This window comes from Ixodes scapularis, unplaced genomic scaffold (assembly GCF_016920785.2).
Source record: "Ixodes scapularis isolate PalLabHiFi unplaced genomic scaffold, ASM1692078v2 PGA_scaffold4__175_contigs__length_147842914, whole genome shotgun sequence".
Lineage (NCBI taxonomy): Eukaryota > Metazoa > Arthropoda > Arachnida > Ixodida > Ixodidae > Ixodes > Ixodes scapularis.
In genome coordinates, this window is record NW_024609879.1 from 77,757,205 (window position 1) to 77,770,846 (window position 13,642).

General features: G+C 48.4%; 1 long non-coding RNA gene across 1 annotated transcript; it reads left to right on the plus strand.

The window, feature by feature from the left end:
* The first annotated feature begins 3,101 nt into the window (after positions 1–3,101).
* Positions 3,102–12,748, plus strand: LOC121837609. Its single transcript, XR_006078257.1, has 3 exons — positions 3,102–3,397; positions 8,124–8,232; positions 12,533–12,748. It is a non-coding gene; the product is annotated as an uncharacterized LOC121837609 (long non-coding RNA).
* Positions 12,749–13,642: the final 894 nt, after the last annotated feature.

Genomic DNA, 13,642 nt, shown 5'->3' on the forward strand with positions numbered 1-13,642 from the left:
AGAATATTATGTCGTCAAACCAGAGGCCAGATTAACGAAGCTACCTTACGACGAAAAACGTGCGAACAAAAAAAAGTGAGAAATCCGTATTGTTCACGAAGCGAAATGATTGCGAGTTTTGCGCAAGTTACGAAGGAATGCCAAAACAACTCCCGAGCAGTCTCCTGCACTTTATTGCAGTCGAGATGTCCGCCCACGTCGCTCGGTCACTGGTATTTCGCTGCGACAAGCGACGGAACTTTTTCTAAATACACTTCGACTTCGGGCGCGTTCCGACTTGAGGTAGTGAGCAGAAAGAAAGAATTTCAACTACACGCCGAGGATTCCCAGAAGCAATCACAGGAACCACTGCGACCGTACCGACGGAGCGGACAAGGAGCCGAGCTCGTTCACGGGAAAGCCCTAGGCGCTCAATGCCTGCAGACCGTATGCCCTATCGCCCTGCTGAATGGAAGGACGGAAGGAACGCCCACACGACCTTCTTTTATTTTCTGTGAACTTTTCTCGTGTAAATAGCCTGAACAATGACCTCGAATGTATGGTTAGTAGTATATTTTGTCCCTCGTTAATCTCGGGGCGATGGGCTGGGGTGACCAACGTTCTCGGTCAACGACGCTCTCGTCAATTCAACCTTTTTTTTTTCTTTTTTTACGTAGAATTTAAATAAATGCCATGTGGATTACCCTTGCGACACATGATATGTACCATTTTATTTCTTGAGTGAGCGCGTCTTTTGTATTTAGACGTGACGATGGGGGATTCATCAACACAAATCGAGGGACAGACTGCTGGTTTAACACCACGGCTGAATGTCACGTCAACGTCGAGTTGCGACTGTCTTGCCTTCTCGTGGTTGACAAAAGCGGCTACAGACGCAATCTAATCGCTTGTCTCCAGCGCTTTAAGCGGCTGAAAAGGCTCAAGCGCCCTACAACTGGAAACTGCACAATATACCGTGTTTCTTGCTGGCACGAAACGTTCGTTTACGGAGATCGCGGCAGCTTCCTATACTCGAGAGCGCGAACAACGGCGCGGCAAGTTTATTCCGATGATTTGCGCCTTGCCAGCGAGCTGCGGGCCGTATCCTTTTCCAACGTACACTAAAAAGTGGCCGTCACTTTACAGCGATTTTCTTGTCAATTTTCACTACTCCTCGACTCCTCACCGTCAACGAAAAGACGTTGCGTTCGCCGTCAACGAGGGAAGGGGGAGAGCGACCAAGGAGCGAAGACACGCCAACACGCAATTGTTACAGCGCTGACGTTCCACGTTGAATACTATCGCTTTCAGGATAGTAACGGTCTGTAGAAAACAGAATTCATTTACTTTAAACTTGAGGGTACATAACGAAGCACGGCAGGCGCCGATTCGGTAGGCTGGGCGCGGGCCACAGATAATAGCTTCGATGACTGATAAATAAAACGCACCACCACCACGCTCCCTGCTACCCGCAACCATCAACCACGCGACGGTCACGTGCTGTGCGTTGGCCCGATAAGTGAGGAGGGTAAGGAGGAAATTGAGAAAGAGGCAAGGCGTCAAGTGAGCATAGCTTGTGGAAGCTACGCGGCTGACGTAATGGCCTCTCCTACCCTTCTAACCACCTTGGAAGAAAACAAACAAAATGCGCGCGGTAATAGAGTCTTCCGATTAGCTGCATCTGGTAAAACGGCATCCGACTACCAACCTATCGCAATCCGATCGCGCCTTGGTCCCCTGGGCGCCTGGCCAGCCTGGCGTCGTGACCGCGTTGCTAGGAGGCTTCCCCTCCTCACCGCTCCAGTGGCGCGGGTTACAGTGTACTCTCGAATCTAAAGCCTGCCCAAGTCTCGATGAAGTGTCTTTGTTCACATGCGGTCGCGTCATCGCCATTTTGTTTACCGTGCTCGAAGCGTGGGAAGCCAGATCGGGTTCACTAAGCGATGCCTGGCACGTAGCTTCAGTCACAAGCCAAGTGCATCCGCCCGATGAAGGTAAGTCTACCGTTTACATGCATTCGTTCGATGCTGCGTTTTGCGAGGCATGGGCCTGCTAGTTGAGAACGTGCATTACTTTTTCTCCTGTTTATGTCAGAGTTTTCTTGCTTTGTATTTGTGACATATCTGCGCGGTGGCGGTACCCGGTTCTCTGGGAGTGCAAACGGGCACGACATCGCAGCTTCGAGACGTTCTTGCGTAGAATTAGCGCTGCCTTTCGGCGTGTTGAGCTTGCGTCATTCCCAGCAACGGGTTCCTGTTGTTTCGCCGAAAAACATGATTTGTGTACTGCGAATGACGCCAGCTCATACAGGGTATGAGCTGGCGTCATTCGCAGCAACGGGTTCCTATTGTTTCGCCTAAAAACATGTTTTGTGGACTGCCGTTTCATGGACACGCGTTCGTCGACATTAACGTTCTATCGACACTCGCTACGCGAATTGAACAGTGTACACACTAAACGAAAATATACCCAGATGGGAGTAAATCGCTTGTCATATGGAGTTTTATATACCTTTGCGAAAAATTCCCATATGGGAGTTTTATATACCTTTGCGGATTGGAGTTCAGAGTTAACTCCTATGCAGGACAGAGTTTTTTGGGGGTTGGGGGGGTAGTACAGAACTCCCATCAGCACGGGAGTCTGTTCATGGATCAATGAGAGTATTTATTTACTTCCGTCAGAGTGTTCCTAGGTGGACCCATAAGAGTATTCTTTCACATCCCTATGGGAGTTTTTACGTGGACTCACGGGAATATTCCTTTACATCCACATGGGAGTTCTTACCTGGACCCACGGGTGTATTCTTTCACATCCATATGAGAGTTTTTTACGTGCATTTGTGGGACTATTCTTTCACAACCATTTGGGAGCTTCTACGTCCATTTATGGGATTATTTTTCACATCCATATGAGAGTTTTTATGTGCACTTGTAGGGTGACGTCGTCCGGGGTGATGGTTGGAGACGCCGGCGCGGCGCGAGCAAGTTCGGACGCGCGCGGTTGGGGGTGACACATGGGAGCGGGGAGGGCACGGACAGGAAATGGACAGAGGGGGCCAGGGAAAACTGGAAACCGATGAGGGACGGGGAGAGAGGGAGGCGAGCCAGGCGGAACGTGAAAAAAGACGACTCTCTTGGAGGGAAGCGAGTCGAAGGCGGAGGACGGGTTTTTGGGATGCGGGCAGCGAAGAACAAGAGAATGTGATCGCGACGTACGCGGTGAAACGTGAAAGCCAGCGCAAGAGCACAAGAGGACAGCGTGCATCGACGGACATCCGAGCAAGCCCGATTCGCCGCATCCTGAGCCTCCTCGGTTCAACCTGCCCGTCGAACCAGAGCCACGTTGATGACCGGTCCTTCCAAGTCCCTTCTCCCAAGGAACCCCTGCGACGGGACACCCAGAACACTCCGGGCGAGAGGTGAGCAAAAGGCGGCCCCAGCACCGATATTAACATTGAGATTATTCTGTTGAGACTAAATATCGTCTTCTCGCTTCTCTTCTCTTCAGCGTGGACCCACCACAAAGTATTTGTGCTACCCCTACTGGGGTCGTCACAATTGGTGGCAGCGGTGGGATCTCGTAGCTTAAATCGCTGAGGAAAACGGTGAGACCTTTTTGCCCTCACCCGACAGGAGAGGCGAGACGATGTCTCAGACACCGGTGGCTCCGCCGAATGCCCTGGGTGCAGGGATGTTGGCTCTGGGGGGTCTTGTTCCCTCGTTTACGGGCGACGGGACCACGGTATGCGTCAGGGAATTCTTTCAAATTCTAGAGCAAGTAGGTAGCATGGGGGGATGGCAAGATAGCCAACTCATTGGGATTGCTCGCTGCAAGATGGTCGGGTCCGCGTACGCCTTCGCATGGCAAGATGAGTGTGTGGCCGCGGTCACGACCTTTACGGCATTCAAAGCTTTGGCTTTTGAACGCTTTGACACTGAGCCCCAGAACGTGAAGCTCTCGAAATTCTTAGCGGCCAAACAGAATGCGGGGGAGGACGTGCGCGCGTTTGCCGGTCGATTGCGCGTACTGGGAAATGCCACCCTGGGAACGAACGCGTTAGAGGGTGCCCAAGAAAAACGGGAAATGCGGAGACAACTGCTCAGTTAACAGATGCTATCGCAGTTCGTCGGAGGACTTCGAGACCCTATTAGGAGGTTCACCCTTTCGCGGGACCCCGAGACGTTTGACGGGGCAATCGAGATCGTGGTGAAAGAAGAACGGAACGAACGCATCGTTAACGGTGGCACACTGCCGGTAGGCGGGTTGAGGAGCCCAATAAGGCTCAGGACGAAGTGCGCGAACGTTTGGACAGGCTCGAGAGGCTATTTGAACAGAGCTTGTCACTTCGCGGTGCGGCTGGAACCAGTCAGAGGCGTTCTCCACCGAGAACACCGCGAAAGACCAATTCTGGTTGTTTCGTATGTGGGACGTTTGGCCACTTCGCGCGGTCGTGCCCACATCGGCACCGCGACGGCCGAGCCGACATAAGGCAGATTGAGGATGGGGACCAGGGAGAAGCAGGAGATCACAGACCTCTGGGATCACGGGCTGCCCATCAGCCGGGAAACTAGAGCGGCCCCTCTCTAAAAACCGCAGAGAAGGGGCAGTAGAGGAGCTCGTGGTAAATGTTTGTGGAGAAACGAGCCCCATTGTTGCGTGCAAAATCGGTGGCGCCACGGTCCATTGCCTTATTGACACCGGGTCAAGGGTAAGCCTGGTAAAGAAGGGAACCCTAGACGCCATTCTAAAGGACTGGGAGAATGTCCTTCCGAAAAGGGACAGAGCGGGCAAGCTGGTGGGAATCACGTGACGGAATCACAGAGCGGGCAAGCTGGTGGGAATCACGTGACGTGAAAAAACGGCCTTCAACACGCCGTCGGGACATTACCATTGGACCAGGATGCCGATGGGGCTGGTGAACAGCGCGGCTGTATGGCAACGCACAGCCGATGTCGTGCTCGCAGGCCTGCTAGGTAAGATATGCTGTGTATATCTAGATGATATCATCATCTACAGCAACAGCCTAGAGGAGCATCTGGAGGACTTAAAGACTGTTTTCCAGAGGTTAAGGGCCGCTGGTCTCAAGCTCAAGCCGTCGAAGTGCCAGTTCCTGAAACCCGAGGTCAAATACCTGGGTCACATTGTGTCAGCAGAAGGCGTACGGCCGGACCCAGCTAAAATCGCGTGCGTTCGTGATTTTCCTGCACCCCAAAACAAGACGGAGGTGCGTCGGTTCCTAGGCCTCATGACCTACTACCGCCGACACGTGCCGCACTTCGCCGAAGTGGCACGGCCCTTAACGCAGCTCACCGGCAAGAAGCCGTTCGCATGGGGAACAGATGCCGGAGCGGCCTTCGAGGTCATGAAACAGAAATTGACGGAGGCGCCTATCCTTCGACTCCCGGACTTCTCTCGACCGTTCACACTGGCCACGGAATTCTGATGTTGCTACATTGTGATGTTCTTAAGTTTTCCCATTAATTCCAATGTGATAGAAAAATAACTCAAAAGGTTTTTATTATTCCTGCAAAGGGGAGAACGCTACTTAAAGGGATACTGAACCGAAATTTCGAACTCACTAAACAAGGCTGGGCGGATAGGTGGGAAGCTGCAAAACCAAAAAATATCACTCATACAGCGATATATCTAACGGATCGCCGCATATTTTGGAAAAGAAGTGCGCGATTGAACCCGGCCACGAGGCCAACGAGAAAAGGCACGTCACGATTTCCATTCTCTCTCCTCCGCGCAACGTCCCGTCAAGCTGGTGAACCGAAGCGAAAAAGAGAGAAGCGCGGCCGCTTCTCCTCCTTCTCAAATTCTCCCCGAGGACAGTTACGTCAAAGAACTCGCTTGATCGCGCCCTTCTTTTCCAGAAGTACGGCCATCCTTTTGAGACATTGATGTACGAGTGATGTTTTGGAGTTCGTAGCGTCCGGTTCAACACTTCTGCAGCCTTACTTTGTGAAATGCAAATTTCGGTTCAGTATCCCTTTAATGTTTGCACAAGTTGTTGACTTATAAAAATATTCCTAATTACGGTGTCCGTATTTTGTTTCTTGCATCATTCACAAGTGCGCATATCCATTGGAAGCTCTGTTAAGGTAGCTTGATGTACTAGGGTAGCGAATTGCGCGAGTTGGTTAACGTTATGCATGATAAGAGCAGCACACGACAGGACGAAGATTGATGTCTTGTGCTACAGCTCGCAATTTAAGATTAGTTCTGTACTAATGTGAGAAGCTATTGTTTCATATACTGTATATGTAGGGGATGTTTTAGAGCGCAGCTCTTAGGCGCCCGTTTCCGGCTTGAGCGGCGTCGCCGTCGGCGTAACCAAGGTCATCCCAAGGTCATGGGACCCCCAAGGTCACCCCGAGGTCACGTGACCCTCCCAAGGTCACCCGTCACGTGACCCCCCAGGTCACCCCAAGGTCCCGTGACCACCGAGGTCACCTCAAGGTAATGTGACCCCCAAGGTGACCCCCACATGACCCCCGAAGGTCACGTGGGCCCCCACACCGAGGTCACGTGACCCCCCCCCTCCCCCCACTCCAGTCACGCGACACCCCCCTCCTCCCCCCGAGGTCACGTGACCCCCTCCCCCCGAGGTCAGGTGACCCCCCGGAGCGTATTGAAGAATGAGGGGAGGAGGAGAAGGAGGAGGAGAAGGAGGAGGGGAGGGGTCTACCCTTCCTTCAGTACCCTTCCCTCCTCCTCCTCAAGGGCTGCGCTCCTATTCGGCGTTACAGGAAGTTGTAAACGGTTTTCACTTTTTTGACTGATTTATCACCAAGTAATTTGTTGAGCTCTTTTCTCACTGATAATCACCCTGAAGTACAATGTCTGTTCAATATATTATTATTTATCCTAATTGTACCTGCTACTGGAACGGTAATGTAGTTGCCGTTGCCATTGAACCATATGCAGTAGCACATCAATGATATGACTACATTTTAGCACGCAAGTAATGTCATGAAATATGATTCTACCAGGACATCAACAAAGGACCATGTTTGTAATGTGTCTCTCCACAACTTAAGCATACTGCATCTCACGGAAGGCAGTGTATTGAACCTATCCAGTCACAGATTCACGGTATTAAATGCGATGGTCACTGTTTACAGCAAGGCTGAGCAATATCGCGATAGAAATATACCGCGATAGTATCCTGAGATACTTTCAAGTGTCTGTATCTTTGTATCTAGATACATTGGAAAAATGTATTTGTATCTCAGTAGTGAAATACATTTAAGATGTATCGCGATGCTTTGCCGGACTTAGGTACTTCGGTATCTCGTTACATTTGTTCTTTTTAAGATAAATTTAAAAGATAAACATCTCTTTGGTGCAAGTTGCTTTATGATTTATAATATCAACCCACCCTATAACGTAATCCATATCAATGACCGACATTTAAAAAAAAACTATAGTTTAAAAAATGTTACGGGCAAGAATAATATAATCAGCACCTCTCACAAAGCCATCCACTCTTTCCAATTTAGCAGAGAGAATGCTGTGAAAAAGTTGAGTGGAGAAAAAGTATGGTCCTGTTGTTCAATCTCCTGACATTATGGGTTACTCTGAAGCTTATAATACGACAGATTGAGATGCGCCCTCACGGCAAAACAGGGTTCATTTCGGGCAGATGCCTTTTGTCAAGCATGGCACGCAGTCTTCACCATTCTGTAACTGTGTGGGTCAACGGGGGTGACATGTTTTCTTTAGCGGCCTTAATAATAAATAAGGAGCTTCAGGTAAGGGGGACAGCATAAAATGGCACAAAAAGGGTGCAGAAGCGTAAATTATCATTCATATTTCCCGCAAACTACACCACCTCCCCCAGCCCCCAGCCCGCCTCCTCCCCCCCCCCCCTTTCCCACCTAGCACCGTTCGCGAACAAATGTATATCTATAAGTATCTGTATCTGTATTCCTGAATACTTTTTGCCGGTTTTGCAGAAGTATCTTGGGAATACCTATTGCATAAAAGAAATGTATCTCAGCATCTGTATTTTGCGCGTGAAGAAAACATGTATCTCAGTATTTGTATTCCAGAATTTTTTTTTGGAGTATCTCTGCCCAGCCCTGGTTTACATCACATTGATTCATTCTGTCATTCTTATTCTTTTCCGGGTACTTAAGGTAAATCAACCCATCTGAAGGGCGAGGCAAAGCTACAACCAGCAGCATCGTCCCGAAGTTGCAACCAGCGGCATCATCCCGAAGGAGTCGTTCAATTGCTTTGACACCTGTGAGTGTTCTGTCTATCAATTATACTCCGTGTCACTAGTTGTGTGCAGTGCAGGCGAAGGCAACGCCAGACGAAGAGAGAAAAGGTGAGCACTAGGAAGGTGGAAGGGAGAGAAGGAAAACACTAGGAATGTTAGATAGGAAAGGAGGTTACTCTCCTCACTCGCCTTTTTAGTGCTTGCCGTTTCCTTAAAAAAATAGGAACAGCGTTCAAAAAGACGAGGACAACGAGAGTAATCCACACGACGAGCGCTGACTATCAACTAACGTTTTACTAAAAGCGGCTCAAACAAGAAAAACACCACGAAGCCAACCAGTGGCTTGTCGCTCACCAGGCATCTATAAAATCTATCTCTTTTGTGTAAATAAATTGAAAGCTGGCTGACGCTGCGCCCCGAGCCAACTTTTTCTATTGCATGTGCCTCCAGCACCTCTCCTTGCACTTTTCTGTGCCCCGTGCCAATGATTATGGTATCTTCGAAGATAGGGTGACACAGACAGCCTTAGCAATGTACGTACAAGTGACCTCTGGTGATTGACCGTCAGGAAAAGACATGCTCACGCATACTGTCATTGACACAGCGTCCCGATTGTCGTATATGATCCCGGCCGCCTGACAATGGGATTTTGTAGATTGCACTTACCACCCAATCTACAAACTTGTTGGTATGTTTAAGCATGCAAGACCACTTGTTACTGTTTGCCTTATTGGCCTGGTTTACGCGCGGGCAAAGTTGTGCCAACTCGCGAGGCGCCGAGAACACCATTGGCACATTGAGCCGGTTAGCCACTTTTTTTTAATTATGTGAAGCCTTATGTAGATATGGGATCACCTGGGGCCTTTGTTTAGGCTTTCGTTTTGGGTCCTGAGAACCACTGTCGATTCTTTTCAAAAGTGTGTGAGAGACACCAAGCAAAAAGAACAGAGGAAACCCTGCTCTTAAAAGTCGCTTGACCTGGGCTTCTTAGCTGTCAAAGATGGCATGGTGGCACGACCTGTACAGTGTTGCCTGGTGGCACGACGTGGCAATGTTTCGTTTCACAAGTTTGGAATGGGCAGAGTCGTATGGCAGGAACTTGTGAAACAAAATATTGGCACGTCACCCCTCCAGGCTGCATTGTATACAGGTCTTGCCACCACGCCATGCTTGACAGCTATGAAGCCCAGGTCAAGCGACTTTTAAAAGCAAGGTTTCCTTTGTCCATTTTGATTGGTGTCTCTCAGACACCCTTGCAAAGAGTCAAGAGTGGTTCTCAGGACCCAAAAGTAAAGCATAAACAAAGGCCCCAGGTGACCTCCTATCTACATAAGGCTTCACATAACTTGAAAAAATGACTAACCGGTTCAATGTGCCAATACATGTACTCGGCACCTCGCAAGTTGGCACAGCTTTGCCCGCTCGTAAACCAGGCCAAATCAGGCAAACAGTAACAAGCGGTCATGCCTGGTTTAACATGCCAACAAGTTTGTAGATTTTGTGGCAGTTGTCATCGACCAAATGCCGTTGTCATGCCGCCAGGTTTATATAGGGAAATCGGGACGCTGTCTCAATGAGGAATGCTTGAGCATGCCCTTTTCTTACGGTCAATGACCGGAGGTTATTTGTACGTACACTGCTAAGACTGTCTCTGTCACCCTATCTTCGAAGATACCATAATCATTAGCAGGGGGCGTACAAAAGTGCAAAGAGAGGTGCTGGAGAAGCATGCATTAGAAAAAGCCGGCTCGGTGCACTGCGTACGCTATAGCCTTCAATTTATCTACACAAAAATAGATAGATTTTATAAACGCCTGGTGAGCGACACGCCATTGGTTGTTACCCATTGGTTGTTGCGGCGTTGGTTGGCTTTTGTTGTTTGAGCCGTTTTTATTAAATCTTCAGTTGGCTGTCAGTGCTCATCCTCTGCTGTACTCTCGTTTTCCTCGTCTTGTTGCGCGCAGTTCGTGATTTCTTAAAGTCATGAACCAACTTACCTGCATTGACACCTTAAATTTGCCTTTTCCCCTTGCCGGTCATTGCCTTCGCTTGTACTGCGTGCAACTAGTGACTCGGACTATAGTCCCTATTATGCAGATTATGATGCTCTGGCAGATAATAGATAACTGTGGGTAAAATTAATCTGTTCACTGCCTGGACACGCAGCGCACAACTTGCTTGGACACGGCCCACAGGAAACCGGCTGCAAGCCCTCGTTTTCGTAACGAGCATTACAAATGGCATCCATTATACATGCCTTGCATCTACGTCACATGATGACGTCGAACAGCGCTATCCACCATGCTGGTGGTTGACTCGACGGCCCTTCGCAGCGAGAGCAATGGTAAACTGCGCCGCGCTCGGCTGTAGCAATTACTCCGAATCCCGACGATCGTTCGATCGTTTTGTCGGCGTGCCCCGCGGGGCAGAGTAGTCGTCAAGTCAGAGATAGTACGACCGGCAGGAAAGGGATGCGGCCGCGGATTATTGAGTTTCCGGGACTCATTTGACAGCGGCGAGCGACGATACTTTTATACCCTTGTTTCCCTTCGCGCACACCTTTGCATCGGCGTTTGCTCGTTCGTGGTGTATATGGCCTTTTGCCTTCGTTACGTAGCGCCTTTTCCATGCTTGGAGCGCACCTTCGGGGCTCCCGGCCGAGTCTGGGCGAGTGTCGCGCCGCGAGCACGGCCAGACGGATCGGTCGGCGGTGGCCCCGTGTGCATGCTCGTCGAGACGCCGCCACTGAGGCATCGGTTTGTGCCGTCCGCGAGACGGTAACCTTTGCAAGGAGCGAAAGTATGCAAACGAGCCGGTTAGGAAACATAATATAAACCCTGAGACAATGAGAGTTGTCTTTTCGGTCATTTGATTTATCCTTGTCTCAGGGCTTAAATTATGACGGTTTACAAGTATTTCGGAAAATCGTAACAATTTTTCTACAAGCGACTTCTAGAGCCGCTTGTCAAATTATGGGGCGCGCAATTAAGTTTTTTTTTTTTTTTTTTTTCTGGTGACACGGCAGCCCTTCCCGTAAAAACTTCGTCGGTGGCAAGTTTCGAAACTTTCTGCTCGTAGCGCAATCGCACCAATGCCGAAAAATTCCGCACGTACTGGATAAACGGCATCATCGTAAGCTCAGCACGTTTTTCCAAGTTATGTGTAATACAACTATTGGCACCTTTGTTGAAAATATTGTGCATGTTAGCGCATGTCCGGGCCGTTAGCGGCATCTATATGCTTGGTAAGCGCGTCCGCGCGGTGTGAAGTCAACCACCAGTATGGTGCGAGGCCCCGTCCTTCCCTAGCGTGACGTCACTTGAAAGGCATGTATAATGATCTCATGGCGCCAATTCATTTCCCCTCGAAACGTAGCTTTGCTCTTATATCATATTTACGTAGTTTATATTGTTCCGTTTTCATTTGCCAAGTATTTCGTTTCTATTTGTCCTTCATGTCTTTTTGTAGGATCTAGCACCTGTATGGACATTTCATGTTCTCAAACTGGTGCTATCAAAAATCCTCAGAAAAACAAGAACTGTCGAATGAAGACTTCCTTTCGAGACATCTCGAGCTTGAATAATTCTCGAGTGAAGTAAGCAACGGGAATGGCAGTGTACTTGCTCTCTCGTCCTCTTAAAAATGCCAGTACATTTGCGGCAGTAACATTTTAATTCTTGTGATTTCATCTCGGAAGGGCCAAAAGGAGTGCTACAAACGAATCACAGCAAAAAATGCCGCTGTCGAAATTGCAAGTTACAAAAAGCAGAGAGCACAACGTCCCTTTAACAAATTTCTTGACCCTCCAGCCCCCGTGCCTTACATTGGCCCTCGATGTTTTGGGGGAGACCCCCATGTTCAAATGATTTTGAGAACACTGTTTTAGGTGGTCCAAAATTTTGTATGAACGAAGCTTGCAGTAGGACACAACTAATGTTTGCATTAGTTTATTTGCTTTGGCAGTTACTGAAAACAAGGTTGCTTGTGGCATTTTGCAGCTAATTGTGTGTTTTATTACTAAAAATAGAAACAGTTGCAATAAGAAACAGCCTGGGCATTCTTGAAAACCCCAAGATCAGTTATGTTTGAATATATTGGGAACATGCTTTGTTTTTGTTTTTTATTATCTGTGTTTTCAGTTTGCCAGCTTTGCACCTGTATCAAAATTGGCAACTTTTGCACCCAACTATGCTTCAACGGTGCTCAATTTTTTTTTTTTTTAATTTGGCTGATTTATGGGTTTTTGATAGTGCTCATTAAGTAAGGTGTGGGGCCTTCACAGTGCCCTTTATGTGTCTAATCATGGTATATAATGATGTGTAGCTTTTCAGGAATGCTCCATTGCTCTTGGTGGTCAACACCCAAGACACAAAACTAAAAGGGCGAGAGATGAGACATGCAAAAAGTAGAAGAAAAAACAAGCGACGGTTTCTGGCGCATGCCTTTCGTCAGACCACAAAGCGATCCGCAAGTTTAATGTGTATTTTTGTAATTTATGTTTCATCCAGTGTTTATGAGCAATAAATATGTAGGAACAAATGCCAATTTTTGTACGTCTTTTTATAAAATATTGCATGATCCTGACAACATTATATTGAGAGGAATAACAAAAGATAGAGGCAAGCTGTCGGACTTACAACATTGTGCATACCCGTCATCAAGGAACAGGAAGGGAGGACAGAAACAACAATTGAGATTGTTGTTTGTGTCCGTCTTTTTATTTGATCTCGGGCTTTTACTGTTTTGAACTTTGCTTTGACGTCGCGCTTGGCCTCTGTGCAGTCTAGATTAATTTTGTCTATCACCCTTTGATTTCTAGCATTGAAAAATTCAACGAGATGATGGTGAAGCAAGCCTACCACGACACACACTACGATAAAACAAAATTACGATGACACAGGACATCACGGTATGGTACTAGTGTCAAGTGATTCACAAATACAATAAAATGGCATATAATGGTATAACTCAGTGTCGCTGCATTTACTCCATTCATCCATAAGCTGAGACTCTGGTGGAAGCTATACGTCTTCGGACCAGTCAGACGCCTCCCTTTCTCCCCGTGATCATGCTCTCGCCCAAATCCACGCGCAGAGAGCAGGTTCGGGTGGTGAAAGGGACGCGGCCGATTGGTCCCACCAGCCCGTAGCTCCGACAGCATGAGCCTGCTGTGGGAGCTACGGGCCGGTGGGACCAATTGGCCCACCGTTTTATGGATGAACAAAGTGCGTATAAGTTTTGTCGACTTCACATATGTACAAAGATGAGGTGTATCGGTATTCCCAGTAAGTGGAAAACGGAATGTATGTACAGCTAATAATGGGGTTTAACTGCATTCCCAATAAGTGAAGAGGGTGTGAAAAAAAGAATATATGTACACCTAAGAATGGGGTGTATCAATATTCCAATCAAGGAGAAGAGTGTCGAAAACGG